Below are 15,000 nucleotides of genomic sequence, written 5' to 3' on the forward strand. Positions count from 1 at the left end.
AGGGCAGGGGATTCACCTGTCCTAACGGCGCCTGCCTACGCGCTTTCCTGGAGCCCTTCGCTTTCTTCCCCCGCCCTTCTCTTTGCTTCCCTTCTGCTTTCTCATTCCTTTCTTCATCGATTCCTTGGCTGATCGATCGATCCATCGATTCGTTGATTCGTTCACTCCTTCACTCTTCATTCATTCATTCATTCATTCATTCATTCATTCATTCATTCATTCATTCATTCACAAATACACCTCTTTCCGTTCCCTCCCTTCCCCCCTTCTCCCCGTTGCCACGCCGGTCTTCCCCAGCAGCCAGCCTAGAAGCGGCTCAGAGCTCAAGATCGCCGCGAGGCGGGGAAGCGCCGTGTAGACGGACGGGGCCGCGGGCGGCGGACAGCCGCTGCCCTCGCGAGCCCGCGAGCCCGAGCCGAAGCGCGAGCCCGAAGCCGACTCCGAGCCCGATCCGCCCCGGCCGCGGAGCCGACCGTCGCGGGAGGCGAGGCAGCGCCCGCCCGCCCGCCTTTGCGCCCCGGACGGGGCCCGCCCGGGGAAAAAAACGCTGGAGGCGGGCGCGAGCTCGTCGCTCTGCTCCCTCCCTCCCTCCCTCCCTCCCTCCCTCCCTCCCTCCCTCCCTCCCTCCCGCGCGATCTAGCTGCCCGCCGGCCGGGACACGGGCTCGGCGGGAGCCTGACGACCAGCCGGCTTGAAGCTCCGTGCCCGGAATAATGCGTACCCCTCTCGCCTACGTGTGGCGCCGGCTTCCCGCCGAGCAGAGCGGCCGGCGACGAGCTAGGAGGATTGCCCCTCTCGCCGCCCCCCCCGCCCAACTGCTCGGCGGGGCTGCGGTGCCGCGGGCGGGGGGAAAAGGGGGGGAGAGGAGCCGGCGCCGCGGGGAGGAGGGAGAAGTAGACCTGGTGGCTCCACGAGGAGGGAGGGGGCGGGGGGGGAGACAGCGGGGAGGAGGAGGGAGAAGTAGACCTGGTGGCTCCACGAGGAGGGAGGGGGCGGGGGGAGCGGGGAGGAGGAGGGAGAAGTAGACCTGGTGGCTCCACGAGGAGGGAGGGGGCGGGGGGAGCGGGGAGGAGGAGGGAGAAGTAGACCTGGTGGCTCCACGAGGAGGGAGGGGGCGGGGGGAGCGGGGAGGAGGAGGGAGAAGTAGACCTGGTGGCTCCACGAGGAGGGAGGGGGCGGGGGGAGCGGGGAGGAGGAGGGAGAAGTAGACCTGGTGGCTCCACGAGGCGGGGAGGGGGAAGGGGGGGGGGTGGGGGGGGGGGGAGACAGCGGGGAGGAGGAGGGAGAAGTAGACCTGGTGGCTCCACGAGGAGGGAGGGGGCGGGGGGGGAGACAGCGGGGAGGAGGAGGGAGAAGTAGACCTGGTGGCTCCACGAGGAGGGAGGGGGCGGGGAGGACAGCGGGGAGGAGGAGGGAGAAGTAGACCTGGTGGCTCCACGAGGAGGGAGGGGGCGGGGGGAGAGAGGCTGCCAGGGTCCAGGCACTTTGCTGGTCATGCACGGAAAGTCCTGGTGGGCAAGGGGACACTCAAAGGTGCGAGGTTAGGGGGTGGTGTCCTGGTTTCAGTTAGCACAGAATTAATTTTCTTCCTAGTAGCTGGTGGAATGCTGTGTTTTGGCTTAGGATGAGAAGAGTGCTGATAACACCCCGATGCTTTAATTGTTGCAGAGCAGTGCTTATACCAAGCCAAGGACATCTCAGCCTTTTGCTCTGTCCTGCCAACGGGCAGGCTGGGGGTGCAGTAAGAGCTGGGAGGGGACAGACCCAGGACAGGTGACCCAAACTAGCCAAAGGGGTATTCCATACCATCTGACGTCATGCTAAACAATAGATAGGGGTGGCTAGCTGGGGGGAGGGGGCCGGACTGCTCGGGGTTAGGCTGGGCATCGGTCAGCGGGTGGTGAGCAATTGCATTGTGCATCACTTGTTTGTACATACTATTACTTTCGTATTATCACCATTGTATCATTATTATTATTATTGTTATTATTATTTTGTTATTATTATTTTCCTGTCTTATTAAACTGTCTTTATCTCAACTCACGGGCTTCACTCCCCATTTCTCTCCCCCGTCCCAGAGAGGGAGGGGGGAGGGTGAGCGAACGGCTGCGTGGTGTTTAGCTGCCGGCCGGGTTAAACCACGACAGGTGGGCAGAGAGAAGGGGCTTTTGTTGTGTCCACCTGACAATGATAGCAGGGGGCTATCATTTCATGCCAAAGTAAATGAAGCTTGCCTTCCAGACTTCTTACTCTCATCACTGGCCGCCCTCTAGCAGTGGCCGTGATGGCTAGACCGACGGCCGTGACGGCGGGGTAGACCTGATGGCTCCACGAGGCGGGAGGGGGCGGGGGGGGGGGGGGGGAGAGCGGGGAGGAGGAGGGAGAAGTAGACCTGGTGGCTCCACGAGGAGGGAGGGGGCGGGGGGAGACAGCGGGGAGGAGGAGGGAGAAGTAGACCTGGTGGCTCCACGAGGAGGGAGGGGGCGGGGGGAGCGGGGAGGAGGAGGGAGAAGTAGACCTGGTGGCTCCACGAGGAGGGAGGGGGCGGGGGGAGACAGCGGGGAGGAGGAGGGAGAAGTAGACCTGGTGGCTCCACGAGGAGGGAGGGGGCGGGGGGAGCGGGGAGGAGGAGGGAGAAGTAGACCTGGTGGCTCCACGAGGAGGGAGGGGGAAGGGGGGGGGGTGGGGGGGGGGGAGACAGCGGGGAGGAGGAGGGAGAAGTAGACCTGGTGGCTCCACGAGGAGGGAGGGGGCGGGGGGAGAGAGCGGACCCCGGCTGCTTCGGGCCGCCGCTCGCTCTGACGTCAGAGGTTCTTCCTCGGCCGCGAGAGGCTCGCCACCTGTGCCACTCAGTGCGGCTGACTGCCTGGCCGCTTTGCTTTAGCTGCTTTGGAAAATAAATGCTGTTATCTTTATGTTTGTTATTAGTTTGTTCCGTTGCCTGTTTTCTGCTGTAGCTTTAGGAATCCTGTCATTCCTTACCGTCTTTCAAAACCTCCCCCCCCCCTCCACTCCTCAGCTCCCCCTCCTCCTCCCCCCCCTCCCCCCCCCGCCTCCTCAGGCAAATGGCAGTTGAGCTCAGGTGGCGGCTCCCCAGTCAGCAGGGGTACTGGAATAGACTTGGCTGGGTGGCCGACCCCCACACCCCCACCTGCCAGCTGCGAAGGGACGGTTGGCGGGCTGTGGGGAGGCCGAATGAGGTGACCCAGCGTTCCCGAGTGTGTAAACACATCAACAGAGCAAAAAAGCAAAGCAGAGTAGGAACAGCAAAGCAGAGCAAAGAAAAGGATTCGGTGCCGGGAATACAAACCAAAACCCCCCAAAAATAGGCAGTTCTAAGGAAAGCATGTCGAAGCAGGTGCAGGAAAAGCAAAGCGGGGAAGAGCAACGAAAAGTAAAGCAAGGAAAAGTAAAGCAAAGCAAAACGAACCAAAATCATTGGGAATCGTGTAATGTCACTTATCGTCCTAAAAAACCTCACCCAACCCCATCCCCAGACGAACAGCAGCAGCGGGACCCACCTGGCGGCTCGCCGAACAGCGGGGGATGAGGAATAGACCGTGCTGGGTGGGTGGCCAGGCTTCCTGTCCCCACCCTCCAGCTCCCAGGGGACAGTCGTCGGGCTGCGGGGAGGCCACGGTGTGCGCCTGAGGGTTTATGCCTTCATCAATACACCGATCGACTCATCGCCCAAATCGGTGCGACGGTCTGCAAAAGAAGCCTACCTAGCACGGCAAAGCAGAGCTGAGCAATGCAACGGAAAGCGGAGCGAGACAAAGCATAGCCCTGCCAGGGAAAAGAAAAAGGCAAAAGGAAAAGCAAAGCCAAGAAGGGCCGGGAAAAGCAAAACGAAGCAGGGCAAGAAAAACCAAAGCAGAAGAGGTCCAGGAAAAGAAAAGTGGTGTCACGAATACAAACTAAAGCAAAACAAAGCGAGGTAGGGCCAGCAAAAGCAAAACAAAGAAGGGTGAGGAAAAAAAAAAAAAAAAAAACTAAGCTAAGGATTTCCTGGGGGGTGGGGGAAAGAAAAGCGGTGTCCTGAATACAACGTAAAGCAAAACAAAGCAAGGCAGGGCCAGCAAAAGCAAAACAAAGAAAGGCGAGAAAAACCAAAGCAAAAGAGGTCCAGGAAAAGAAAAGCGGTGTCTTGAATACAACGTAAAGCAAAACAAAGCAAGGCAGGGCCAGCAAAAGCAAAACAAAGAAGGGCGAGAGAAACCAAAGCAAAGGAGGTCCAGGGAAAGAAAAACGGTGTCACGAATACAAAGTCAAGCAAAACGAAACAAAGCGAGGCCAGAAAAAGCAAAGCATGGTGAGGAACAGAAAAACCAAAGTAAAAGAGGGCCAGGAAAAGCGAAGCAGTGCCACGAATACAAAGCAAAGCAAAGCAACGCAGGGCCAGGGAAAGCAAAGCAAAGCAAAACGGTGCTGCCAAAACAAAATGCGTAGTTAACTTAGCGTCAGTCGAAATCGCTGGGTTATGGGGAGCTGGGCGTTTGAGAAGGCCAGGGTGTGGCAGCGGCCCCCAGTTGCCTCGGGCCGCCTCTCGCTCTGACATCAGAGGCTCCTGCTCGGCCGTGAACGGCTCCCCACCTGTGCCACTCAGTTTGGCTGGCTGCCTGGCTGGTTTGCTTTAGCTGCTTATCATTATATAAATTGTTATTGTCATTATTATTATTATTATTATTATTATATACTACTAAAAAGCTATTAGAAATAAAAGTATTAAATAGTAATAGAAATAAGTATCATTAAAACGTAATAAAAATAGTAGTAGTAGTAGTAATAATAATAGTATTTTCTCCATCTGTTTCCCCCTTTAGTTTTAGGAATCGAGTAGTTATTTATTGTTGTTCTCAACCCACACCCCTCCCCAGACGAATAGCAACAGAGCCCACCTGGTGGCTCTCCGGACAACGGTGGGCAACAAAATAGACCTGGCCCGGTAGCCAGATCCCTGTCCCTGCCCGCCAGCTCCGAGGGGACAGCTGTCGGGCTGCAGGCCGGCTAACTTTTCTATGTGTTCATAAACAAGTTTCATGAACTTGTTTATGCATTCATAAAGACGGCAAAGCTAAGGAAAGGAGCACGGGGAAAAACAAAGCGGTGCCAGGAAAGGGAAAGCCAAGGAAAGAAAGCAGTTTGAGTCAAAGCAAAGCACAGCAAGGCTAAGAAAGGTACAGAAGAGCAGAGAAGGTAAAGCAAAGCACTGACAGGAACACGAAGCAAAGAAATAAAAAATAAAGCATGACCGCACAAGTAAAAACGTAGCAGGCCCAGGAAAGAAAAAGCAAAGCAAAGCAAAGCAAAGCAAAGCAAAGCAAAGCAAAGTAGCACAAGGAAAAACACAGCATTTCCAGGAGAGAAAAAGCAAAGCAATCTGAGGTAAGAACAGCAGAGAAAAGGAGGTATGGAAAAGCAAAACTGTGCCAGGAAGAGCAAAGCAAAGCGGAGCAAGGCAGAACAAAGAGAAGCAAAGCGAACGTAGCGAGCTGGCGGCCAGCCCTCCTTTGGGTTCCAAGTGTCTGTGGGGGGGAGACCGGAGGGCCCTCATGTTGTGTGCAGGTGGCAGCCAGACTTGGACAGTGGCTGTACCCTGATCGCCCTCTCCCCAGCCTCCTTCACATCTCCTGGTCCACCGTGACGGTGGGCAAGAACCATGTCTTGCCTTAGCTAGTTTTATATATTTCTATGTATTTTGTTGTTGTTGTTGTTGTTGTTGTTGTTGTTCTTGTTGTTCTTGTTGTTGTTGTTGTTTGTTGTTGTTGAGGATTTCTTCCACCGTAGTTGTGGGAATCATGTAGTTACTTACTGTCGTTGAGAACCTCAGACACACAACGAGCAGTGGGGCCCACCTGGCAGCTCGCCGCATGGCTGGGGACAAAGAATGGACCATGTCGGCTGGCCAGGCCTGCTGCCCACACGTGCCAGTTCCGAGTGGACAGTCGCTGGACTGCGGGGAGGCCAAGTTCTGTTTCCGATGGTTTATGCGTTCATAAATTTACCAATCGACTCGGCAGCAAAATCAGTGAGACAGTCTCCAAAGGAAGCCTAGCACAGCACAGGAGAGGAAGGCAATGCGGATGAAAGCTGAGCAAGACAAGGAAAAGCCCTGCTAGGCATAGGGAAAAGCAGTGACCACCAGCGCCTGGAAAAGCAAAGCACGGCCTGTAAAAACACATCAGATAGGTCCAACATGAAAACAAATCATGCAAGGAACATGAAATAAATAAATTAATTAATAAATAAATTAATAAATAAATTAATTAATTAATTAAAAAAAAAGGAAAACGAATAAAAGATGAAAGGCAAAGCAAAGCAGAGCAAAGCAAAGCTAAACAAAGAAAAACATGGCCTGATAAAGCAAACGAAAGCAAGGCCAGGGAAGGCAAAGCAGAGCTAAGGAAAGTAGCAAAAGGGAAAGCAAAGCGTAAGCAGGAAAGACAAAGCAAACAAATGAAAGCAAAGCAGTTTGAGGCAAGGCAAAACACAGCATGGGTAGGAAAGGCCGAGCAGTGCCAGGTCTATAAACCAAAGCTAAACCAAGGAAAGCATGGCCTGATAAAGCAACCGGAAGCATGGCCAGGGAAGGGAAAGCTGAGCAAGTCAAAGCAGAGCAAAGGAAAGTAGCACAAGGAAATGCAAAGTATTTCCAGGAGAGAAAGAGCAAAACACTCTGAGGCAAAGCAGGGGCAAGAACAGCAGAGGAAAGGAGGGATGGGAAAGCAAAACTGTGCCAGGAAGAGCAAAGCAAAGCGGAGCAAGGCAAAACAAAGAGAAGCAAAGCAAACGTAGCGAGCTGGCGGCTAGCCCAGTAAAACCAGTGGGACTGTCTCCAAAAGAATCCTAGCACAGCACAGGACAGCAGAGCAATGCGGATAAAAGCTGAGCAAGGCAGAGTAAAACCCTGCTAAGAAAAAGACCTAGCGGCATAAAGAAAAGCAGTAACAACCAAGGTCTGGAAAAGCAAAGCACGGCCTGTAAAAACACATCAGATAGGTCCAAAATGAAACCAAAAGAATGCAATGAACATTTAAAGAAAAAAAAAAATAATAATAATAATTAAAAAAAAAATAGATGCAAAGCATGTCCAGAAAAGGCAAAACATAGCAAGGCAAAGCAGAGCAGAGAGAAGCTAAACAAAGGCAAGCATGGCCCCATAAAGCAAAACAAAGCAAGGTCGGGGAAGGCAAAGCAGAGCTAAGGAAAGTAGCACAATGAAAAATAAACCATAACGAGGGAAGAAAAAACAAAGCAGTCTGACGCAAATCCAAGCAAAGCCACGGCAAGAACAGCAGAGGAAAGGAGGGATGGGAAAGCAAAACTGTGCCAGGAAGAGCAAAGCAAAGCGGAGCAAGGACAAAACAAAGAGAAGCAAAGCGAACGTAGCGAGCTGGCGGCCAGCCCTCCTTTGGGTTCCAAGTGTCTGTGGGGGGGAGACCGGAGGGCTCCATGTTGTGTACAGGTGGCAGCCAGACTTGGACAGTGGCTGTACCCTGATCGCCCGCTCCTCAGCCTTCTTCACAGCTCCTAGTCCACTGTGACACCCGGCAAGGGCCATGTCTTGCTTTAGCTGGTTTTATATCTATATACATTTTTTTGTTGTTTGTTGTGGATTTCTACCACCGTAGTTGTGGGAATCACGTAGTTACTTATTCTCGTTGAAATTCTCACTGAACACTATCACCACACGAGTAGCAGTTAGGGGTCCCCTGACGGCTCGCCGCATGGCTGGGGACACAGAATGGAGCATGTCGGCTGGCCAGGCCTGCTGCACCCAGCCTCCAGTTCCGAGGGGACAGTCGCTGGACTGCGGGGAGGCCAAGTTCTGTGTCTGATGGTTTATGCGTTCATAAATTTACCAATCGACTCGGCAGCAAAATCAGTGAGACAGTCCCCAAAGGAAGCCTAGCACAGCACAGGAGAGCAGAGCAATGCGGATGAAAGCTGAGCAAGACAAAGCAAAGCCCTGCTAGGGAAAAGACCTAGCGGCATAGGGAAAAGCAATGACATCCAGCGCCTGGAAAAGCAAAGCACGGCCAGAGAAAACACAAGAAAAAGATATAAAAGGAAAACAGAAAGCATGGAATTGAACATCAGATAAAAAAAAAAAAAAAAAAATGCAAAGCATGACCAGGAAAGGCATAGCAAAGCAGAACAAAGTAGAGGAAAGCAAAGCTAAACAAAGGAAAGCATGGCCCTATTGAAAAAAAAAAAAAAAAAAAAAAAGCAAGGCCAGGGAGGGCAAAGCTGAGCAAAGGAAAGTAGCACCAGGAAAAGCAAAGCATAACCAGGAAAGAGAAAGAAGTGAAAATAAATAAATAAATAAATAAATAACGAACAAAAACAAACAAACAAACAAAACAAAAAAAACAGCAATAAAAACCACAACAAAGCGAAAAAGTTGGAGGTAAGGCAAATCAGAGCTGGGTTAAGAGAAGCTAAGCAGAGCAGAGAAGGAAAAGCAAAGCAATGCCAGGAATACAAAGCAAGGCAAAGCAAAGCATGGCCAGGCAAGGCAAAGCAGAACAAAAGAAAGTAGCAAAAGGAACAGCAAAGCAGTGCCAGGAACACAAAGTAAAGCAAAACAAAGGCAAGCATGGCCTGAAAATAGAAGTGAGAGCAGGAGCAGGTGAGGCAAAAGAGAGCAAGGCAAAGGTAAAAAAAGGAAAGCATGGCCCCATAAAGCAAAACAAAGCACGGCCAGGGAAGGCAAAGCTGAGCAAAGGAAAGTAGCACCAGGAAAAGCAAAGCATAACCAGGGAAGACAAAGCAAACAAAGCAAAGCAAAGCAGTTTGAGGCAAGGCAAAGCACAGCATGGGTAGGAAAGGCAGAGCAGTGCCAGGTCTATAACCCAAAGCTAAACCAAGGAAAGCAAGGCCAGGGAAGGCAAAGCAAAGCTAAGGAAAGTAGCAAAAGGGAAAGCAAAGCGTAAGCAGGAAAGACAAAGCAAACAAATGAAAGCAAAGCAGTTTGAGGCAAGGCAAAGCACAGCATGGGTAGGAAAGGCCGAGCAGTGCCAGGTCTATAAACCAAAGCTAAACCAAGGAAAGCATGGCCTGATAAAGCAACCGGAAGCATGGCCAGGGAAGGGAAAGCTGAGCAAGTCAAAGCAGAGCAAAGGAAAGTAGCACAAGGAAATGCAAAGTATTTCCAGGAGAGAAAGAGCAAAACACTCTGAGGCAAAGCAGGGGCAAGAACAGCAGAGGAAAGGAGGGATGGGAAAGCAAAACTGTGCCAGGAAGAGCAAAGCAAAGCGGAGCAAGGCAAAACAAAGAGAAGCAAAGCGAACGTAGCGAGCTGGCGGCCAGCACTCCTTTGGGTTCCAAGTGTCTGTGGGGGGCAGACCGGAGGGCCCTCATGTTGTGTGCAGGTGGCAGCCAGACTTGGACAGTGGCTGTACCCTGATCGCCCTCTCCCCAGCCTCCTTCACATCTCCTGGTGCACCGTGACGGTGGGCAAGAACCATGTCTTGCCTTAGCTGGTTTTATATATCTCTATCTATTTTGTTGTTGTTGTTGTTGTTGTTGTGGATTTCTTCCACCGTAGTTGTGGGAATCATGTCGTTACTTACTGTCTTTAAGAACCTCAGACACACAACGAGCAGTGGGGCCCACCTGGCAGCTCGCCGCATGGCTGGGGACAAAGAATGGACCATGTCGGCTGGCCAGGCCTGCTGCCCACACGCGCCAGTTCTGAGGGGACAGTGGCTGGGCTGCGGGGAGGCCAAGTTCTGTTTCTGACGGTTTATGCGTTCATAAATTTACCAATCGACTCAGCAGCAAAATCAGCGAGACAGTCCCCAAAGGAAGCCTAGCACAGCACAGGAGAGCAGAGCAATGCGGATGAAAGCTGAGCAAGACAAAGCAGAGCCCTGCTAGGGAAAAGACCTAGCGGCATAGGTGTAGTGGGTTTACATGGCAAGGTTTTGGTAGCAGGGGGCCATAGGGGTGGTTTCTGTGAGAAAGATCTAGAAGCCGCCCCATATTTGGGAAGGGCCCCATTGTTTTCCAGATCTGAGCCAATAAGCGATGTTGTTTTGCGCCTCTGTGAGATCATATTTAAGACAGGGAAAAATTGCTGCGCCACAGCAGCCGGGAGAGTCAAGGGAGTGAGAAACAGCCTTGCAGGTGCCAAGGTCAGTGTAGAAGGAGGGGGAGAGGTGCTCCAGGCGCCGGAGCAGAAGTCCCCTGCGGCCTGTGGTGAGGACCGTGGTGAAGCAGGATGTCCCCCTGCAGCCCATGGAGTACCACGGTGGAGCAGGGTTCCAACGCTGCAGCCCGTGGAGGAGACCACGGTGGAGCAGGTGGCCCTGCACCGATGGAGGCTGCCGCCTGTGGAAGACCCCTGCCGGAGCAGATTCCGGGCCGGACCTGTAGCCCGTGGAGAGGAGACCACGCAGGAGCAGGTGATCTGGCAGGAGCTGCTGCCCGTAGGGGAGCCGGGTTGGAGCAGTTTTCTCCTGAGGGATGGACCCCGTGGTACGGACCCATATCTGGAGCAGTTCTGGAAGAGCTGCTGCCTGTGGGAAGCCCACGCCGGATCAGTTCGTCAAGGACTGCATCCCGTGGGTGGGACCCCACAGCACAGGGGACGAGAGTGACCAAGAAGGAGCGGCAGAGAAGAAGTGCTGTAGACTGACCATAACCCCCATTCCCCCGTTCCCCTGCGCCGCTCGGGGGGAGGAGGTGGAAGAGGGTGGATGGGGGGGGAGGTGCTTTTGGTTTCTTTCCTTTGTTTCTCACTTCTCTAGCTTGTTAGTAATGAGCAATAAATCTTACTATCTGTCTTCTTATGCTGAGTCTGTTTTGCCCGTTACACTAATTATTGCGTGATTTTCTCGTCCTTATCCCAATCCTTGAGCCCCTTTCACAGATTTTCTCCCCATTCCTCTTTGAGGAGGGGGAGTGAGAGAGCGGCTGTGGTGGAGCTCGGCTGCCCACTCGAGCGGAACCACGACAATAGGGAAAAGCAATGACATCCAGCGCCTGGAAAAGCAAAGCACGGCCAGAGAAAACACAAGAAAAAGACATAAAAGGAAAACAGAAAGCATGGAATTGAACATCAAATAAAAATAAAAAAAAAATGCAAAGCATGACCAGGAAAGGCATAGCAAAGCAGAACAAAGTAGAGGAAAGCAAAGCTAAACAAAGGAAAGCATGGACCTATAAAAAAAAAAAAAAAAAAAAAAAAAAAAAGCAAGGCCAGGGAGGGCAAAGCTCAGCAAAGGAAAGTAGCACCAGGAAAAGCAAAGCATAACCAGGAAAGAGAAAGAAGTGAAAATAAATAAATAAATAAATAAATAACGAACAAAAACAAACAAACAAACAAAACAAAAAAAACAGCAATAAAAACCACAACAAAGTGAAAAAGTTGGAGGTAAGGCAAATCAGAGCTGGGTTAAGAGAAGCTAAGCAGAGCAGAGAAGGAAAAGCAAAGCAATGCCAGGAATACAAAGCAAGGCAAAGCAAAGCATGGCCAGGCAAGGCAAAGCAGAACAAAAGAAAGTAGCAAAAGGAACAGCAAAGCAGTGCCAGGAATACAAAGTAAAGCAAAACAAAGGCAAGCATGGCCTGAAAATAGAAGTGAGAGCAGGAGCAGGTGAGGCAAAAGAGAGCAAGGCAAAGGTAAAAAAAGGAAAGCATGGCCCCATAAAGCAAAACAAAGCACGGCCAGGGAAGGCAAAGCTGAGCAAGTCAAAGCAGAGCAAAGGAATGTAGCACAAGGAAAAGCAAAACATTTTCAGGAAAGAAAAAGCAAAGCAATCTGAGGCAAAGCCGGGGCAAGAACAGCAGAGGAAAGGAGGTATGGGAAAGCAAAACTGTGCCAGGAAGAGCAAAGCAAAGCAGAGCAAGGCAATACAAAGAGAAGCAAAGCGAACGTAGCGAGCTGGCGGCCAGCCCTCCTTTGGATTCCAGGTGGCTGTGGGGGGGAGACCGGAGGGCCTCCATTTTGTGTACAGGTGGCAGCCAGACTTGGACAGTGGCTGTACCCTGATCGCCCTCTCCCCAGCCTCCTTCACAGCTCCTAGTCCACCGTGACGTTTTATATATCTCTATCTGTTTTGTTGTTGTTGTTGTTGTTGTTGTTGTTGTTGTTGTTGTTGTTGTTGTTGTTGTTGTTGTTGTTGTGGATTTCTTCCACCGTAGTTGTGGGAATCATGTAGTTACTTACTGTCGTCGAGAACCTCAGACACACAACTAGCAGTGGGGCCCACCTGGCAGCTCGCCGCATGGCTGGGGACAAAGAATGGACCATGTCGGCTGGCCAGGCCTGCTGCCCACACGTGCCAGTTCCGAGTGGACAGTCACTGGACTGCGGGGAGGCCAAGTTCTGTTTCCGATGGTTTATGTGTTCATAAATTTACCAACCGACTCGGCAGCAAAATCAGTGAGACAGTCTCCAAAGGAAGCCTAGCACAGCACAGGAGAGGAAGGCAATGCGGATGAAAGCTGAGCAAGAAAATGAAAAGCCCTGCTAGGCATAGGGAAAAACAGTGACCACCAGTGCCTGGAAAAGCAAAGCACGGCCTGTAAAAACACATCAGATAGGTCCAAAACGAAAACAAATCATGCAAGGAACATGAAATAAATAAATAAATAATTTCTTTATTTAAGTAATTAATTAAAAAAAAAGAAAAACGAATAAAAGATGAAAGGCAAAGCAAAGCAGAACAAAGCAAAGCTAAACAAAGGAAAACATGGCCTGATAAAGCAAACGAAAGGAAGGCCAGGGAAGGCAAAGCAGAGCTAAGGAAAGTAGCACCAGGTAAAGCAAAGCAGTGCCAGGAAAGAGAAAGAAGTGAAAATAAATAAAAAAAAAAAGAAAAAATGAACAAACAAGCAAACAAACAAAAAAACACCTTTAAAATAAACACAACAAAGCGAAAAAGTTGGAGGTGAGGCAAATCAGAGCTGGGTTAAGAGAAGCTAAGCAGAGCAGAGAAGGAAAAGCAAAGCAATGCCAGGAATACAAAGCAAGGCAAAGGAAAGCATGGCCAGGCAAGGCAAAGCAGAACAAAAGAAAGTAGCAAAAGGAACAGCAAAGCAGTGCCAGGAATACAAAGTAAAGCAAAACAAAGGCAAGCATGGCCTGAAAATGGAAAGGAGAGCAGGAGCAGGTGAGGCAAAAGAGAGCAAGGCAAAGGTAAAAAAAGGAAAGCATGGCCCCATAAAGCAAAACAAAGCACGGCCAGGGAAGGCAAAGCTGAGCAAAGGAAAGTAGCACCAGGAAAAGCAAAGCAGTGCCAGGAAAGAGAAAGAAGTGGAAATAAATAAATAAATAAATAATGAACAAAAAAAAAAAAAAAAAAAAAAAAAAAACAGAAATATAAACCACAACAAAGCGAAAAAGTTCGAGGTAAGGCAAATCAGAGCTGGGTTAAGAGAAGCTAAGCAGAGCAGAGAAGGAAAAGCAAAGCAATGCCAGAAATATAAAGCAAAGCAAAGCAAAACAAAGGTAAGCATGTCCTGAAAATAGAAGTGAGAGCAGGAGCAGGTGAGGCAAAAGAGAGCAAGGCAAAGGTAAAAAAAGGAAAGCATGGCCCCATAAAGCAAAACAAAGCACGGCCAGGGAAGGCAAAGCTGAGCAAAGGAAAGTAGCACCAGGAAAAGCAAAGCATAACCAGGGAAGACAAAGCAAACAAAGCAAAGCAAAGCAGTTTGAGGCAAGGCAAAGCACAGCAGGGGTAGGAAAAGGAAAGCAGTGCCAGGTCTATAACCCAAAGCTAAACCAAGGAAAGCATGGCCAGGGAAGGGAAAGCCGAGCAAGTCAAAGCAGAGCAAGGGAACGTAGCACAAGGAAAAGCAAAGCATTTTCAGGAAAGAAAAAGCAAAGCAATCTGAGGCAAAGCCTGGGCAAGAACAGCAGAGGAAAGGAGGTATGGGAAAGCAAAACTGTGCCAGGAAGAGCAAAGCAAAGCGGAGCAAGGCAAAACAAAGGGAAGCAAAGCGAACGTAGCGAGCTGGCGGCCAGCCCTCCTTTGGGTTCCAAGTGTCTGTGGGGGGCAGACCGGAGGGCCCTCATGTTGTGTGCAGGTGGCAGCCAGACTTGGACAGTGGCTGTACCCTGATCGCCCTCTCCCCAGCCTCCTTCACATCTCCTGGTGCACCGTGACGGTGGGCAAGAACCATGTCTTGCCTTAGCTGGTTGTTGTTGTTGTTGTTGTGGATTTCTTCCACCGTAGTTGTGGGAATCATGTCGTTACTTACTGTCTTTAAGAACCTCAGACACACAACGAGCAGTGGGACCCACCTGGCAGCTCGCCGCATGGCTGGGGACAAAGAATGGACCATGTCGGCTGGCCAGGCCTGCTGCCCACACGCGCCAGTTCTGAGGGGACAGTGGCTGGGCTGCGGGGAGGCCAAGTTCTGTGTCTGACGGTTTATGCGTTCATAAATTTACCAATCGACTCAGCAGCAAAATCATCGAGACAGTCTCCAAAGGAAGCCTAGCACAGCACAGGAGAGCAGAGCAATGCGGATGAAAGCTGAGCAAGACAAAGCAGAGCCCTGCTAGGGAAACGACGGCGGGGTTGGTTCCCGGCCGGCAGGTGTTCCCCGGCTCGGGGGGGCCGCGGGCGCCTTGTACAAGTGCTGCGGACAGCAGCCGCCAGGTCTACCCGGCCGCGGTCGCCATGTTTGTTTTGCCGGTTGGCGACCTGTAGGGGTCGCTGCAGGTCCGACCGCGAGAACGGCGTTGGGGTCTGCCCGGCAGCGACGGGAGCGCGCGCGCGCGCGCGTTTGCGAAGGCGCGCGCCCGTCGGTGGGTCGAGCGGTTCCCGAGCGGTTCCGATGGCGCGGAAAGCGTCGGAAATTCCCGGAAAGGTCCGAAAAAGGCCGAAAAGGTCCGAAAAGTGCCGGAAGGGCCCGCTCGAAAAGCGAAGGAAGGCGGGCCGGCGGTGTTGGTTCCCGGCCGGCGGGTCTCCCCGTGTCCTCCTGAGGTTGCCAGGTCTACCCGCGCGAAGGAGTTTGCCGACGATCGGGCAGAGGGAACGGCGG

This window comes from Anas platyrhynchos, chromosome 17 (genome assembly GCF_047663525.1).
Source record: "Anas platyrhynchos isolate ZD024472 breed Pekin duck chromosome 17, IASCAAS_PekinDuck_T2T, whole genome shotgun sequence".
Lineage (NCBI taxonomy): Eukaryota > Metazoa > Chordata > Aves > Anseriformes > Anatidae > Anas > Anas platyrhynchos.